Here is a 14,223-nt window from a genome sequence, read left to right as displayed (position 1 = left end):
GGCAGAATATTATATTTCCCCAAAGGGAAATATAATATTTCCCTTTGGGGAATGGAGAAACATGCTCTTAAAGACAGAAAGCAGCCCCCAGTCTTTCTTAATAGCCCACAGCAGATGCCAACCTTTCTGATCGACAAGCTCAGTGTCTTAGCCACTGAGCCACCTAGTCAGGCTAGTATTTGCTTTGCTTATGAATAGAGCTATCTAGATTGTTGGTTTCCTCTTTCAATAAGCTCCAACAGTCTAGATAGCTCTATTCATAAGCAAAGCAAATACTAGTCCGACTAGGTGGTTCAGTGGCTAATACACTGACCTTGTCGATCAGAAAGGTCGGCAGTTCGGCGGTTCGAATCCCTAGTGCAGGTCTCCTAGTGCATGAGCAGGGGGTTGGACTAAATGACCTCCAAGGTCCCTTCCAACTCTGTTACTGCTAACTGTTACTGCAGGCAGAAATCCATTCAAGACAGGATATTTCGAAACTCCTTGCAGCAAAGTTTGACAGCTAACAAAGGCAGAATGGTAGGATTAGAAAGGAGACCCTCACCCAAGATCCAACACAGGACGAAAGCCATTAGCCACAATAGGAATTGGCCAGCACCCTTTCAGAACACAAGTCCCTTCACTGCACCATCCCCAGAACAGCTCAAACTTCAAAGTCACAGAAACCTATAAAGATCCATCCACTCATTCAACCATTTGCTCAGCTGACCCAGAACTGCTGTTGGTTCTGCTTCATCAATAAACCAACTTTCTTTCCCATCAGCCTCCATGTTGTTTCCAGCGTCTTTCTCCCTGCTTGAAACTTGAACCAGATGGATTTTCCTTCCAACAATTGCAAGAAATAATTAAAGTTTCCTGAATCTCCTATAGAAAATTCACACACACCCATGTTATTCTAGCTGCATCTCTTCTTATTCACCTCTATCTGTGCTAAAACAAGCCCTGAATTAACCACAATGAACTCCTCCTGGTTTAGGAGGACCCACAGTCAGCAGGCCCACCAAAGCTCTCCGGTTCCTTGGCCTGAACTGTAAGGAGATGCCTTCAGGAAGAACAATAGGAGGTTTTGCAGGAAGGGTGCAGTTTCAGGAAGGGAGGGGGAGGGGGAGGAAAACCTGTCATTGAAAAGAGAAGGGATGGAAGGCAAGCAGGCAATGGCTGAGTTCATTTCCTCATAAAGCCCTTTCAATCTGATAAAGGAGGGTAGGTGGTGATCCAAATGTCAAAAGCTGCTGGCTGAACAAATAATGGAAGTGCCTCCTTGTGAAGCCGATTAGCTTCAGGGGGAAGGGAAGGGTTCACACACTCCAGCTGACCTGAGGTCTTCATGCAAATATTGCAGATGTTAAAATACTTATGGGAAAAGGGGGACAGGTGAGACATTGGAAAATTAAAAGGAATTAGAACCTGCCCATCTTCTCTTTAGCGCGTTATAATGCTAGAATCCTTCCTTCTTTTCCTTCCTTCCTTCCTTCCTTCCTTCCTTCCTTCCTTCCTTCCTTCCTTCCTTCCTTCCTTCCTTCCTTCCTTCCTTCCTTCCTTCCTTCCGTTGGAAGAAATGTCCTTCTGGGTTCAGTTTCAGAAAAATCCTTTCTTAGCGAGCACCTAGAAGCCAAGAGGAACATAGGTGCCAAATTTCAAGTTTGTAGGCTTTACCGTTCTGGAGATTTCGTGATGAGTGAGTGTATTTGGCTTTTATAGATAGATAGATAGATTGCTCTAGAAACATCTGTGTGACTTGCTAAATCCATGAACAAATAAGGTAAAATATTATCATGTCCGGTTAAACCACTTAAGAACTTATAAATGTTTATTTGAAAGAAGTCTCTTTTTCATCTGCTCTATAAAAAGGTTACTAAACCTTCGCCTAAAAAAAAAAAAGAAGGGGGTTTTTTTGGGTCTTACCACCCTAGATGGACAGTTTTCATTCTTTCCTTTTAAGTAAAATCTTGAAGCAAAAACTTATAGAGCAATTCCAGGTTTTCTTGGATAACGGTCAATTATTTTGATGTATCCCAATCTGGTTTTTTGGGGGGAAGAGAGGAAGCAGGCTGGACGCCCTAGATCAGGGGTATCCAACTTTGGCCACTTTGAGACTTGTGGACTCCAACTCCCAGAATTTCCCAGCCAGCCTGGAATTCTGGGAGATGTAGTCCACAACTCATAAAATGGCCAATGTTAGACATCCCTGCCTTAGATGGTGACTTCTACAGGAAATAAGTAAATACTGTGTAATTAATAAGTAAATACTGTGTTGTTTGGTTGTCTTCAAAGAGCATTTGAAATCAAGAAATTGTTGGGACTTTGGGAAAAGTGCAGAGAAGAGCAACTAAGATGATTAAAGTCCTGGAGACTAAAAATATATGAAGACCGGTTGCAGGAACTGGGTAAGAGCCTTGGTGGCGCAGCAGACTAAAGTGCTGTTAACTAGCACTAGCTGCCTGCAATTACTGCAAATTCAAATCTCACCAGGCTCAAGGTTGACTCAGCCTTCCATCCTTTCGAGGTAGGTAAAATGAGGACCCGGATTGTGGGGGCAATAAACTGACTTTGTATAAAAAAAAGAGAACACCGCTTGGGGGGGGGCGAAAGCCCTACTAAGCAGGTATATACAAAAGTATGAAGGCTATTGCCTAACGCATTGTAAGCCGCCCTGAGTCTCCGGAGAAGGGCGGCATATAAATCGAACCAATAAATAAATAAATAAATGGCTAGACTAGAGAAAAGAAGGACTGGGGACGGGGGACGACATGATAGCAGTATTCAGTATTTGAGGGGCTGCCACAAAGAAGAGAAGGTTCAACTTATTTTCCAAAGGAGCTTTGTCAATCTCTGGCACCACTTAATCAAGAAGAGAAGCAACCTGGAATTAAGGAGAAACTTCCTAATAACGAGAACAATTAACCAGTGGAACAACTTGCCTTCAGAAATTTTGCTTCATCATTTAAGAAGAGACTGGATAGCCACTTGTCTGCTTGAACAGGGGGTTGGACTAGAAGACCTCCAAGATCCCTTCCAGCTCTTTTCTGATTGAATCACCGAAGAACTACTTTCTGGTCTTAAGTTGCAACTATTTTGGGAGAAGCTCTTCAGCAACGCCATCTCTCTTGGAAAAAAGCCACTAAAAACATTCTCACTGAAAATACGCTCTTCTGGCTAATTAGCCTCTGCAACGGTATGACAACGATGAAGCTCAAGGAATTCCAGATGCCCCCCCCCTTGCCCCCAATAATCTTCTTCTCCACATTTCAAGAGCACCAAAGTTACAAATCATCATCAAAACTCTTGATTGTTATTCGGTGTTTGCATAGTAGGGCAGGAGGCCAAAGGCAAGCAAACATTTGCACTGTCTTTGCAGAAGAATTTCAAACCCAGATTAGCTGACGGTGCATTTGGGGACCGAACAGAAAAGCTTGAAAACCAAGTTGGAGCTTAGCCAACCAGAGCTGCAGCTGAATATGGTGTCGAGTGTAGCTTTTGAGGAAGGACTGGAGAATTACACCGCAGCATTTCAGGGTCAGCTTTCAGTCTTAATTCTGAGTTTACAATTTAGAGATGACGTGCAAAACCTCTACCCTGTTTCCCCCAAAATAAGACATCCCCTAATAATAAGCCCAATCGGGCTTTTGAACGCATGGCAATAAGGCCAAGCGCTTATTTCAGGGTTCAAAAAAATATAAGACAGGGTCTTATTTTCGGGGAAACACAGTAAAAAAAAAAAAAGCACTTTCACCAGGAAAACTCAACATTGCTACATATTCTACTGAATATGAAGGATTGGCACCAGTTAACCATGCTGGCAGTAGAGAGGAGATGTCAGTGCCAAAATTAGACCACATTGTGTCTTCGGGAAAACTCCGATTCTATGTGGTGAATATATTACAGAAGCGTGCTTCTGAATTGATTTAACTAAGGAGCCCGTGTCTAGAAACGGTCTACCTTTTATTCTTTATCACAATTTCAAGCCCCTCGTGACACCTTCATTATTGACAGTCTGAATTTTAGGATCAGTGGCGGGATTCAGCCAGTTCGCACCTATTTGGGAGAACCGGTTGTTAACTTTCTAAGCAGTTCGGAGAACCGGTTGTTGGAAGAAATCTTATTTTGTTTTTTTCCACTTTACAGGACTAATCCTGTAAGGAAGGCAACATTCTGGTATTGTTTCTAGCCTAATCTTTATTGCCCTGCTTACAGAAACTGCCTCTCTGGTTAACCCTTATTACATTGTAACAGCTAAGGTGAAGCACCCATCGATGTGAGTGATGTTGAGTTGGCCACATCCACACGGTCACATGATCACCGAGCCATGCCTACCCAGGTGATCATTAGGGCAGAGAACCGGTTGTTAAATTATTAGCACTGTTTAAGATGATGTGCAAATGAAGAAAAATGTTTTTTCCCCCCCACCAGGTACAAAGCCTTCTTTACTTTAGCAGAAAAGACTAATCGGTAATGAAAAATGGATCAATTTTGAAAGTGCATTAGAGCAGTGGTGAAATCCAATTTTTTTTTACTACCGGTTCTGTGGGCGTGGCTTGGTGGGCATGGCAGGGGAAGGATATTGCAAAATCTCCATTCCCTCCCACTCCAGGGGAAGGATACTGCAAAATCCCCATTCCCTCCCACTCCAGGGGAAGGATACTGCAAAATCCCCATTCCCTCCCCACTCCTGGGGGAAGGATACTGCAAAATCCCCATTCCCTCCCCACTCCTGGGGGAAGGGGTCTGCAATCTTAAATACTCAAAGAGCCATTTGGACCTGTTTCCCACAGAAAAGAAAACACCAGGAGCCACAAAACCTGGGTGGGCGTGGCCAACTCGATCTCACTCACTTCCACCAGTCACATGACACCCCCCCAGCCACGCCTACCCAGCCAGTCATTAAGGCAGAGAACCGATTGTTAAAAAACACCGGGAACCACAAAATCCTTTTGACATATCTTTCTCTCCCCTCCCTCCCTCCCTCTCCCTGTATGTCTCTATGTCTCTCTCTCTCCCCCTCTCTCTGTATCTTTTTCTCTCTGCCCTGGCTGCTTCTCCCATCCCCCACGGTCACCCTTACCTTCTCAAGCCAGGCAAGGAGTGACTGGGAGGGAAGGGCGAGGGGCGGGGTTTGCTAGTGGTAAGATCACCTGACAGGGAGCCACAGCAGAGGGCCCAAAGAGCCGCATGCAGCTCCGGAGCCACAGGTTGCTGACCCCTGAGCTAGCTAGTTAAACCACAATGTCCTCTATTCACTTTTCCTGAATGTCCACATTTGCAGCTGTCATTGGGAAATTAAAGAAGCTCTGCGGACCAAGACAAATGATGCTTCTCTTTAGAGAACGCAGATTTATTACAATCACTAGAGGAAATGGCATCAGAGTGATCTGTTTCTCTGAAAAACTGCCAACAGCGCTCTTATTTTTCTCTGTGAGCAACGTCTGTATATCGCAGTAGCAAGTGTTGCTGTCAATTTACTCTACGATATTGTAGAAATAGGATGAGAAGTAACTACAGTTTAAAGCATTGTCCGGTCATCCCTAGAAAAGGGGAATTCTTTACCAGGGAAAACTCAATTCTACAACGTGAACACATTATGCAAATTATTGAATACCCTTTTTGCATAATGCATTCAACTCTCCTTTGTACAACTGTATTCATCAGCAAGAATACTATGCAGGACAAAGAGGACTGAAAAATTGCATTTAATCGGACATTGCCAATACGCTTTCCTGCCGATCTTCACAATCATAAAGGCAAGAAACACGATCTGTGTTGTAAAACTGAAACCAAAAGCCTTAGAAGCCAATTTCCTAGCTCAGCGGGTAAGACTTGTCTCAGCCAGCAGCCCAGGTTTGAGACCCGAGTGCCGTGCAATGGGGTGAGCTCCCATCCTCATGCCAGCTCATGCCAACCTAGCAGTTCGATAGCAGGCAAATGCAAGTAGATAAATAGGTACCACTTTGGTGGGAAGGTAACAGCGCTCTGTAACATCATGCTGGTCACATGACCACAGAAATGTCTTCCGACAGCGCTGGCTCAGTGGTCTTGAACCAGAGAGGAGCACTGCCCCCTATAGGTCTATGGAGATCATCCTCAGTCATCATCCAGGTCATGGTTGTCCCAAAGGTGCCTTTTTCAGGAGGCAACTGGGCTTCCTTGTTTTTGCTTTTGAAGGCGTTTCGCTTCTCATCCAAGAAGCTTCTTCAGCTCTGACTGGTGGGGAATGGAAGGATTTAAGTTTGAGATGCAGACAGCACAGACTCATTCTCATTCAGTCCACAACTGAACCCCCAATTCCCAATGCTAAACGAGGCATAGGCTAAACGTCCATTTTAGGACCTTTCTTGGTAGGTGAATCACTGCAGTCATTAAGTTAATAATGCAGTCATTAACTGAATCTGGCTTCCCCATTGCCTTCGCTTATCAGAAGGTCACAAAAGGTGATCGCATGACCTCAGGATACCGCAACTGTCATAAATACAATAGCCCCGTGATGGCGAACCTATGGCACGCATGCCACAGGTGGCACGCAACGCTCTCTACATGGGGCTCCCCCTGGGGTGCACCCGGAGGCTCCAGCTGGTCCAGAACGCGGCCGCGCAGGGGATTATGGGGGCGACGAGGCGCTCCCATGTGACACCTCTCCTGCGTGAGCTGCACTGACTCCCGGTGGTCTTCCGGGTGCGCTTCAAGGTGTTGGTGACCACCTTTAAAGCGCTCCATGGCTTAGGGCCTGGTTATTTACGAGACCGCCTTCTACCACCAATAGCCTCCCACCGGCCAGTACGCTCGCACAGAGTGGGCCTCCTCAGGGTGCCGTCCGCCAGACAATGTCAGCTGGCGACCCCCAGGGGGAGAGCCTTCTCTGTGACGGCGCCCACCCTCTGGAACAACCTCCCCCCAGAGATACGTACAATAACAGACCTCCGGATTTTTTGTCGGGCCCTGAAAACCTATTTATTTCAACTAGCTGGACTGGCTTGAGTTAAATTCTAAATTGATTTTAAATTGGGTTGTTTTAATTTACGGCCAAAATATCTAATTATTTTAAACTGTTTTTAAATTTTGTATGTTCTGTTTTTTACTTTGGCTGTTCACCGCCCTGAGTCCTATTTGGAGAAGGGCAATATAGAAATTGAAACAAACAAACAAACAAACAAACAAATAAATAAATAAATAAATATTGGTGGGCACGCGAGCATTGCCCTAGCTCAGCTGCAGCGCACTTGAGTGCAGAGGCCAACTGATTTTCGGGCCTTCTGGGCACACTGGAAGTTGGCAAATGGGCCGTTTCCTGCCTCCAGAGGGCCAGGGAAGGCCGTTTTCACTCCTAGAAAGCCTCTGGGGAGGGCGAAAAATGGGCCTATCAGGCCCACCAGGACATCACGTGCCAAAAACAGGGGGAGCACAGGGAAGTTGCACCTGCATGCACAGGGGGGGTGCACTGAATTGTGGGTGTGGGCACACACACGTGAGACACCCCCCCGCGCTTCCCCCGCTTTTGGCACGCAACAGCAAAAAGGTTAGCCATCACTGTGATAGCCAGTTGCCGAGTGTATGATCATGTGACCAAGGGGATGCTGCAGCGGTTGTAAGTGTGAAAAATGATCATGAGTCACTTTTATCAGTGCCGTTGTGAGCGGTCATTCGACAAGTGGTTGTAAGTCGAGGACTACCTGTATTATGTCCAGTTTGGGACATCACAGTTCAGAAAGAACCAGAACAAACTGGACCACGTTCTGAGGGAGACTACCAAACTAGTGAAGGGCCTGAAAAACAGCTCTCTAAGAAATTCTTAAAATACCTGGGTAGGATCAACCTAGAAAAAAAGACGTCTGAGGAGAAATACGAGAGAAATCTTCAAATATCTGAAGGGCCCTCACACATAAAAAGGAATGCATTTATTCTCTCGTAGCCAAGAGGGATGTTCTACTTGGGCGCTGTTGTTATTTGTTGGGTACCTTTGGCCAAATTGGCGACACACAAATGCAATAAACAAAATCAAACCCCTGTTTTTAACGGATGAGACCCAAATAATTATGGCCAAGCCAGAATAATTGCAATTCTGCCCCACCATCACCACCGATAGGTAATTAAATGCACGCACACACATATACACCCCTTCAAGGCGTCACATAACCTTCGGAGCCAAAGAACTGTAAATTTCACCCATCGGGGGTTGCCTTGTCTCCGTGAAGCAGTCAATTATATAAATTGTTCTAGCTGGGTGGCCTTGCCCCATTTCTCTTTCCTTTCTCTCCGGCTCACGATTCCAGTGAAACTCCCCGTTTCTGGTCCTTTTCAATGTGGTCAAGAAAGATGGCAGGCCAGCAGGAAAGGGCACAAATCAAAGAACAGCTTGTTCCGCGGAAGAATAGCCGCCTGTTTTGAGGGCTGTATTGAGGGGTCAATGAGGCAAAATCTGGCAAGCACTCTCTCCATTAAAAACTGCTACAGAAATGGGTGGCCTTCTCCTTCTTCTCCTCTTTTTCTTCTTCTTCTTCTCCTCCTCTTCTTCTCCTTCTTCTCCTCCTCCTCCTCTTCTCCTTCTCCTCCTCCTCCTCCTCTTCTCCTTCTCTTCCTCCTCCCCCCTCTTCTCCTCCTCCCCCCCTCTCTTCTCCTCCTCTCCTCCTCCTCTTCCTCCTCCTCCTCCTCCTCCTCCTCTCCTTCTCTTCCTCCTCCCTCTTCTCCTCCTCCTCCCCCTCTCTTCTCCTCCTCCTCTCCTCCTCCTCTTCTTCCTCTTCTTCTTCTTCTTCTTCTTCTTCTTCTTCTTCTTCTTCTTCCTCCTCCTCCTCCTCTTCTCCTTCTCTTCCTCCTCCCCCCTCTTCTCCTCCTCCTCCCCCTCTTCTCCTCCTCCTCTCCTCCTCCTCCTCCTCCTCCTCCTCCTCTCCTTCTCTTCCTCCTCCCCACTCTTCTCCTCCTCCCCCCCCTCTTCTCCTCCTCCTCTCCTCCTCCTCTTCCTCCTCCTCCTCCTCTTCTCCTTCTCTTCCTCCTCCCCCCTCTTCTCCTCCTCCTCCCCCTCTCTTCTCCTCCTCCTCTCCTCCTCCTCTTCTTCCTCTTCTTCCTCTTCTTCTTCTTCTTCTTCTTCTTCTTCTTCTTCTTCTTCTTCTTCTTCTTCTTCTTCTTCCTCCTCTTCCTCCTCCTCCCAGAACAGATAACAGAGTTGGCAGGGACCAAACCCTTGCTCAAACAGGAGCCCTTATACCATTTCAGACAAATGGTTGTCCCATCTCTTCTGAAAATCCTCCAGTGTTGGAGCTTTTGGAGGCAAGCTGTTCCACAACAGGTAGTCCTCGACATACAATTGTTCACTTAGTGACCGTTCAAAGTTACAATGCCACTGGAAAAAAAGATATGGCCCCTTTTCACACTTAGGATTGTTGCAGCAATCCTTGTGTGTCCAATCACACTTGGCCAATAAAGAATTCTATTCTATTCTATTCTATTCTATTCTATTCTATTCTATTCTATTCTATTCTATTCTATTCTATTCTATTCTATTCTATTCTATTCTCCTTATTCTATTCTATTCTATTTTATTCTATTCTTATTCTATTCTCCTTATTCTATTCTATTCTATTCTATTCTATTCTATTCTATTCTATTCTATTCTATTCTATTCTATTCCTCCTAATCTAGTCTGGTCCGGTCCGGTCCAGTCCAGTCTAATCTAGTCTACTCTAGTCTAGTTTGTTGCCTGTTGCTTTAACCATTAAAACAAACTGGTTCTACATGTTGGGAACATTTCAGGCTCTTTCATCCAAACTACATTCTCAATCTGAATGCCCAGCACAGCAAACTCCAAGACGGCAAAGTTGGCTCCTCCGTCTGCCTATTCAGCGAGCGAGGCTGGGGAGCCAATTCCTGCCAGCAACTTCAATCGCATTTGAAAGAAAAGCAGAGTGCTTTGGGTTATATTGTCAGGTCTTTCAAAGCCATCAAAATCTCTCTCCCAGGAGATGGTTATTGCTCCGGTCTCCAAGCTTTGTTCGAATTCATTTCAGCCTCTTTCACGGGTTGGGACTTTGTTTAAATATTTAACTAGCAAGTTCCAAAAAAAACCCCAAAAACTGCTCGCTTTGAAATGAAAATGTGGCCTCTCGTTATCCATGAATGGTCAATTTGGGATTGGAGCTGTGGGGTCACCAAGCTGTAAAAACAGCTGGAAATGATTTCAGCTCTTGGAGAGAAAGGAAGCACCATCAAGTCATCTTTTGCGGGGAAGATTTATTCTTCTTCCTGCTCGCAGGACGGAGGATAAACAAAGGTCAGGTCCCAAACTAGACAGTGTTTTCTATGCTATTCCTCCCAGGACAGGGCAATCGTGAGCCTTAAAGTTTGGAAGAATAAACCTTTGGTCCCAGCAACTGACTCAAGATCCTGCAACATTATCCTGAGAACGGATACTTACTTTCATTCAATAGAGCAATCACTCTAAAAGTTTGTTATAGTTTGTTCTCTCTCGTTCTCTCTCTTTCTCTCTCTCTCTCTATCTCCATTCATTTATCCATCCATCCTCTCTCTCTTGCTATCTCTTATATAGTTAGCTAGCTAGCTAGCTATCTCTCTATCACCTATCATCCATCTATCTATCTATCTACCTATCTATCTATCTATCTATCCAACCTGTCTCTCTCTATCTCTCTCTCTCACTAGCTAGCTATCTTTCTCTATCACCTATCATCCATCCATCCAACCATCCAGTCTGTCTGCCTCTCTCTCTCTTGTTATCTCTCTCTCTAGCTATCTCTCTCTATCATCTATCTATCTATCTATCTATCTATCTATCTATCTATCTATCTATCCAGTCTGTCTCTCTCTCACTCACACTATCTCTTTATCTCTGTCTTTCTAGCTAGCTAGCTATCTGTCTCTATCACCTAACATCCATCCATCCATCCATCCAGTCTGTCTGCCTCTCTCTCTATCTCTCACTCTCTAGCTATCTCTATGTATCATCTATCTATCTATCTATCTATCTATCTATCTATCTATCTATCCAGTCTGTCTGTCTGTCTCTCTCACTATCTCTTTATCTCTCTCTCTAGCTAGCTAGCTAGCTAGCTGTCTCTATCACCTATCATCCATCCATCCATCCATCCATCCATCCATCCATCCATCCATCCATCCATCCATCCAGTCTGTCTGCCTCTTTCTTTCTCTCTCTCTCTCTCTCTCTCTCTCTCTATGTATCATCTATCTATCTATCTATCTATCTATCTATCTATCTATCTATCTATCTATCTATCTATCTATCTATCTATCATCTATCTATGTTGTAAAATACCACACGGTCACATAGTGAACCACCTAACAACTACCTTACAACTGTAATTCTGGCCTCAATTATGGTCCTAAGCCGAGGACTTTCAATGTTGCAGCAGTCCCCAACCTTTGTGGCTCTGCGGCAGCGTGGGGTTTCACGTCTGTGCACACCGCTTGCGCAAATGGAACTCCATGCACTCAGATGGTTGCCCATTGCTTGCATGGCCCGGTTCCCAATGAGCCAGGGCCCAGTACCGAGCAGCAGACAAGCGGTTCGGAACCCCTGCTCTACTGAATCTTCTTTTATGAATGTCTGATGCCTTAACATGAGCCGTGGTGGTGCAGTGGTTAGAGTGCAGTACTGCTGGCTGCAGTTTGGCAGTTCAAATCTCACCAGGCTCAAGGTTGACTCAGCCTTCCATCCTTCCGAGGTGGGTAAAATGAGGACCCAGATTGTTGGGGGAAATATGCTGACTCTATAAACCGCTTTGAGAGGGCTTTAACAATACTGTGAAGCGGTATATAAGTCTAAGTGCTATTACTATTGCTAACCTGTGACAAAGTCAAGTAAGTTAGGTTTTACTTATATTTCAAGCATAAAACCACTTTTATTTATTAATTTCTCTCCTATGAAGCATCTCAGTGTGTCAAGATATCCCACATTTGAGGCCGTAACGATCAGTTTGCGGAAAGGAAATCAAAGTTAATAATCCACCTGAAATTTTGCATATTTAAGGTCCTACAATCTGGTTGCACTAAGCCTGCCTGGACTCTGGCCACAAAGCTTTGCCCTAAGCCTCAACTACAAGGTATCAAGCCATTCATTCTGGAGTGACTTCTTCACTGGCCATTATCTGCTTAAGGACGTGTCAACTTTCAGACTGTTCATCATACTTGAAGGAAATACCTTGAAAACACCACAGTGCACACAATCTCGTCAACAAAAGCTGAGTCAATATTAACTTTATGTCATCCGCTCCTTGAGGATGTATCACCAGCCTAAAGGGTAATTTACTCATGATCCATTTGGTGCACAGGACAGCAGTCCCTAATCCTTCTTTGGGAGGGGGGAGTGAGAGGGGACTGACAGGTGCGCATGCACACAGCTCCATTGTGCGAGTGGAGCTTTGTGTGCAAGTGCCCACCACATGAGCACTTGCCCTCCTGCTGTTTCCATGGCCCAGCTTTGAATGGGCTGCGGCCAGGAGGTTGGGGACCCCTGATCTAGGAGATACACTACGATCTCAGCTCTCTTAGGAATCATTTAACCATATAGGCCAGGGGTCAGCAACCTGCAGCTCTGGAGCCACATGTGGCTCTTTCACCCCTCTGCTGCAGCTCCCGGTCACTAAAAATACGCATCACAACCACCAATGTGTGACACCCGAGGTTTTTTTTAAGAAAGACTGGACTTGTCTGAAATGATATAGGTTCTCCTGCTTGAGCAGAGAATAGAATAGAATTCTTTATTGGCCAAGTGTGATTGGACACACAAGGAATTTGTCTGTGTGCATATGCTCTCAGTGTACATAAAGGAAGATACGTTACATAAAGGAAGATACGAAGATACAAAGGGCAGGACTAGTAGACCTCCAAGGTCCCTTCCTGCTCTATTCTGATCACAGACGCTGGTCCAACATTTCCCCTAAGCCAGAAGTCAGCAATCTGCGGCTCTGGAGCCGCATGTGGCTCTTTCACCCCTCTGCTGCGGCTCCCTGAGACTCTAAATATGCGTCACAACCGCCAATGTGCGACACCTGCCGGCACGCAATTTATTGAGCTTTTCAACCCCCGGTAGGCCAACCATGGATACATCCAAGAAAAGAAAAGTTTCAGAAGAAAACAGAATGTTTAATGCAACTACATATGCTAGTTTTGTGGCCGCTCAAGAAATAGTCAGGCACGGGAAGGGTTTTGTGGCTCCCGGTGTTTTCTTTTCTGTGGGAAACCGGTCCAAATGGCTCTTTGAGTGTTTAAGGTTGCAGACCCCTGATATAAGCAAACAGGAAGGTAAAAGAGAAAAGCTTTGCATACAACAAACAGAGAGTGACAAGTTTACCCTGCTTCATATTACACTATTTTTACAGGGTTAGACAAGCAATACAATCTCAATGGCAATTTCTTTAATTCTAGTTTTTATTAGCTCCACCAAAAGGGATCCTTTTAGAGTAGAAAAACAAAATTAAGTCCTTTAAATTAGTGCGGCTAATTGCCAAGGTTGAGCCACACTGCTTTAAATAAATAATATGAAAGTCTTCCTTACTTACTTACAACCTGAAGTTCAAAGTATAATGCATTGTATGATTCTGCTTGATTTATATACTGGCCCAGTGCAAGGAACCAAGCACATCAGTTTGACAAATGCAGCATTGTCCGTTGACATTGCACATACATCCAAAAGGAAGCATTATTTGCGACATGATCCTCCTTCCCGCCCAAAAACTGGTCCTAGATACATTTTTACAAAAATTTACAAAAATATATTTTTATTTACTGTATTTTTCGGAGTATAAGACGCATCTTTTTCCCCCAAAAAAGAGGGTGAAAATCTGGGTGTGTCTTATACTCCGAATGTAGCCCCACCTAGCTTCTCAAACGGAGGTTTCAGAGGCTGAAAAAAGCACCAGAAACGAAGCTTCAGAAAAAAAGCCTCCAAACAGCTTCAGAAAAGAAGCCGCCAAACAGAGCTTCAGAAAAGAAGCCGCCAAACAGAGCTTCAGAGGATTTTTTTTCTAAAGCTCTGTTTCGGAGGCTTTCAGAGGCAGAAAAACAGTTTTTTCTGAAACTGAGTTTCAGAAGTTTCAGAAGCTACCAAATTTTTAATATGCATTAGGGTCATTTTCAAACATCGGTGATCACAAAAATACTCCATTTGTCTTTCTTAAAACAATTCAAGTAACTTGATCAAGAAGCTTGCTGCCATAGGTTTTACTTTTTTTACCTGAATGTACCTTATGGCAAAATTAAGTCATT

The 14,223-nt window shown here is 44.8% G+C and overlaps 1 protein-coding gene across 2 annotated transcripts in view; it reads right to left on the bottom strand.

Annotated features, from left to right (window-relative positions):
* Positions 1–14,223, bottom strand: part of LAMA5 (laminin subunit alpha 5) — a 236,639-nt gene that overhangs the window by 204,474 nt on the left and 17,942 nt on the right. The window lies entirely within an intron of this gene.

The sequence above is a fragment of the Pantherophis guttatus genome, chromosome 3 (genome assembly GCF_059756535.1).
Source record: "Pantherophis guttatus breed Tessera chromosome 3, ASM5975653v1, whole genome shotgun sequence".
Lineage (NCBI taxonomy): Eukaryota > Metazoa > Chordata > Lepidosauria > Squamata > Colubridae > Pantherophis > Pantherophis guttatus.
This window is presented reverse-complemented; position numbering and strand designations above follow the sequence as displayed.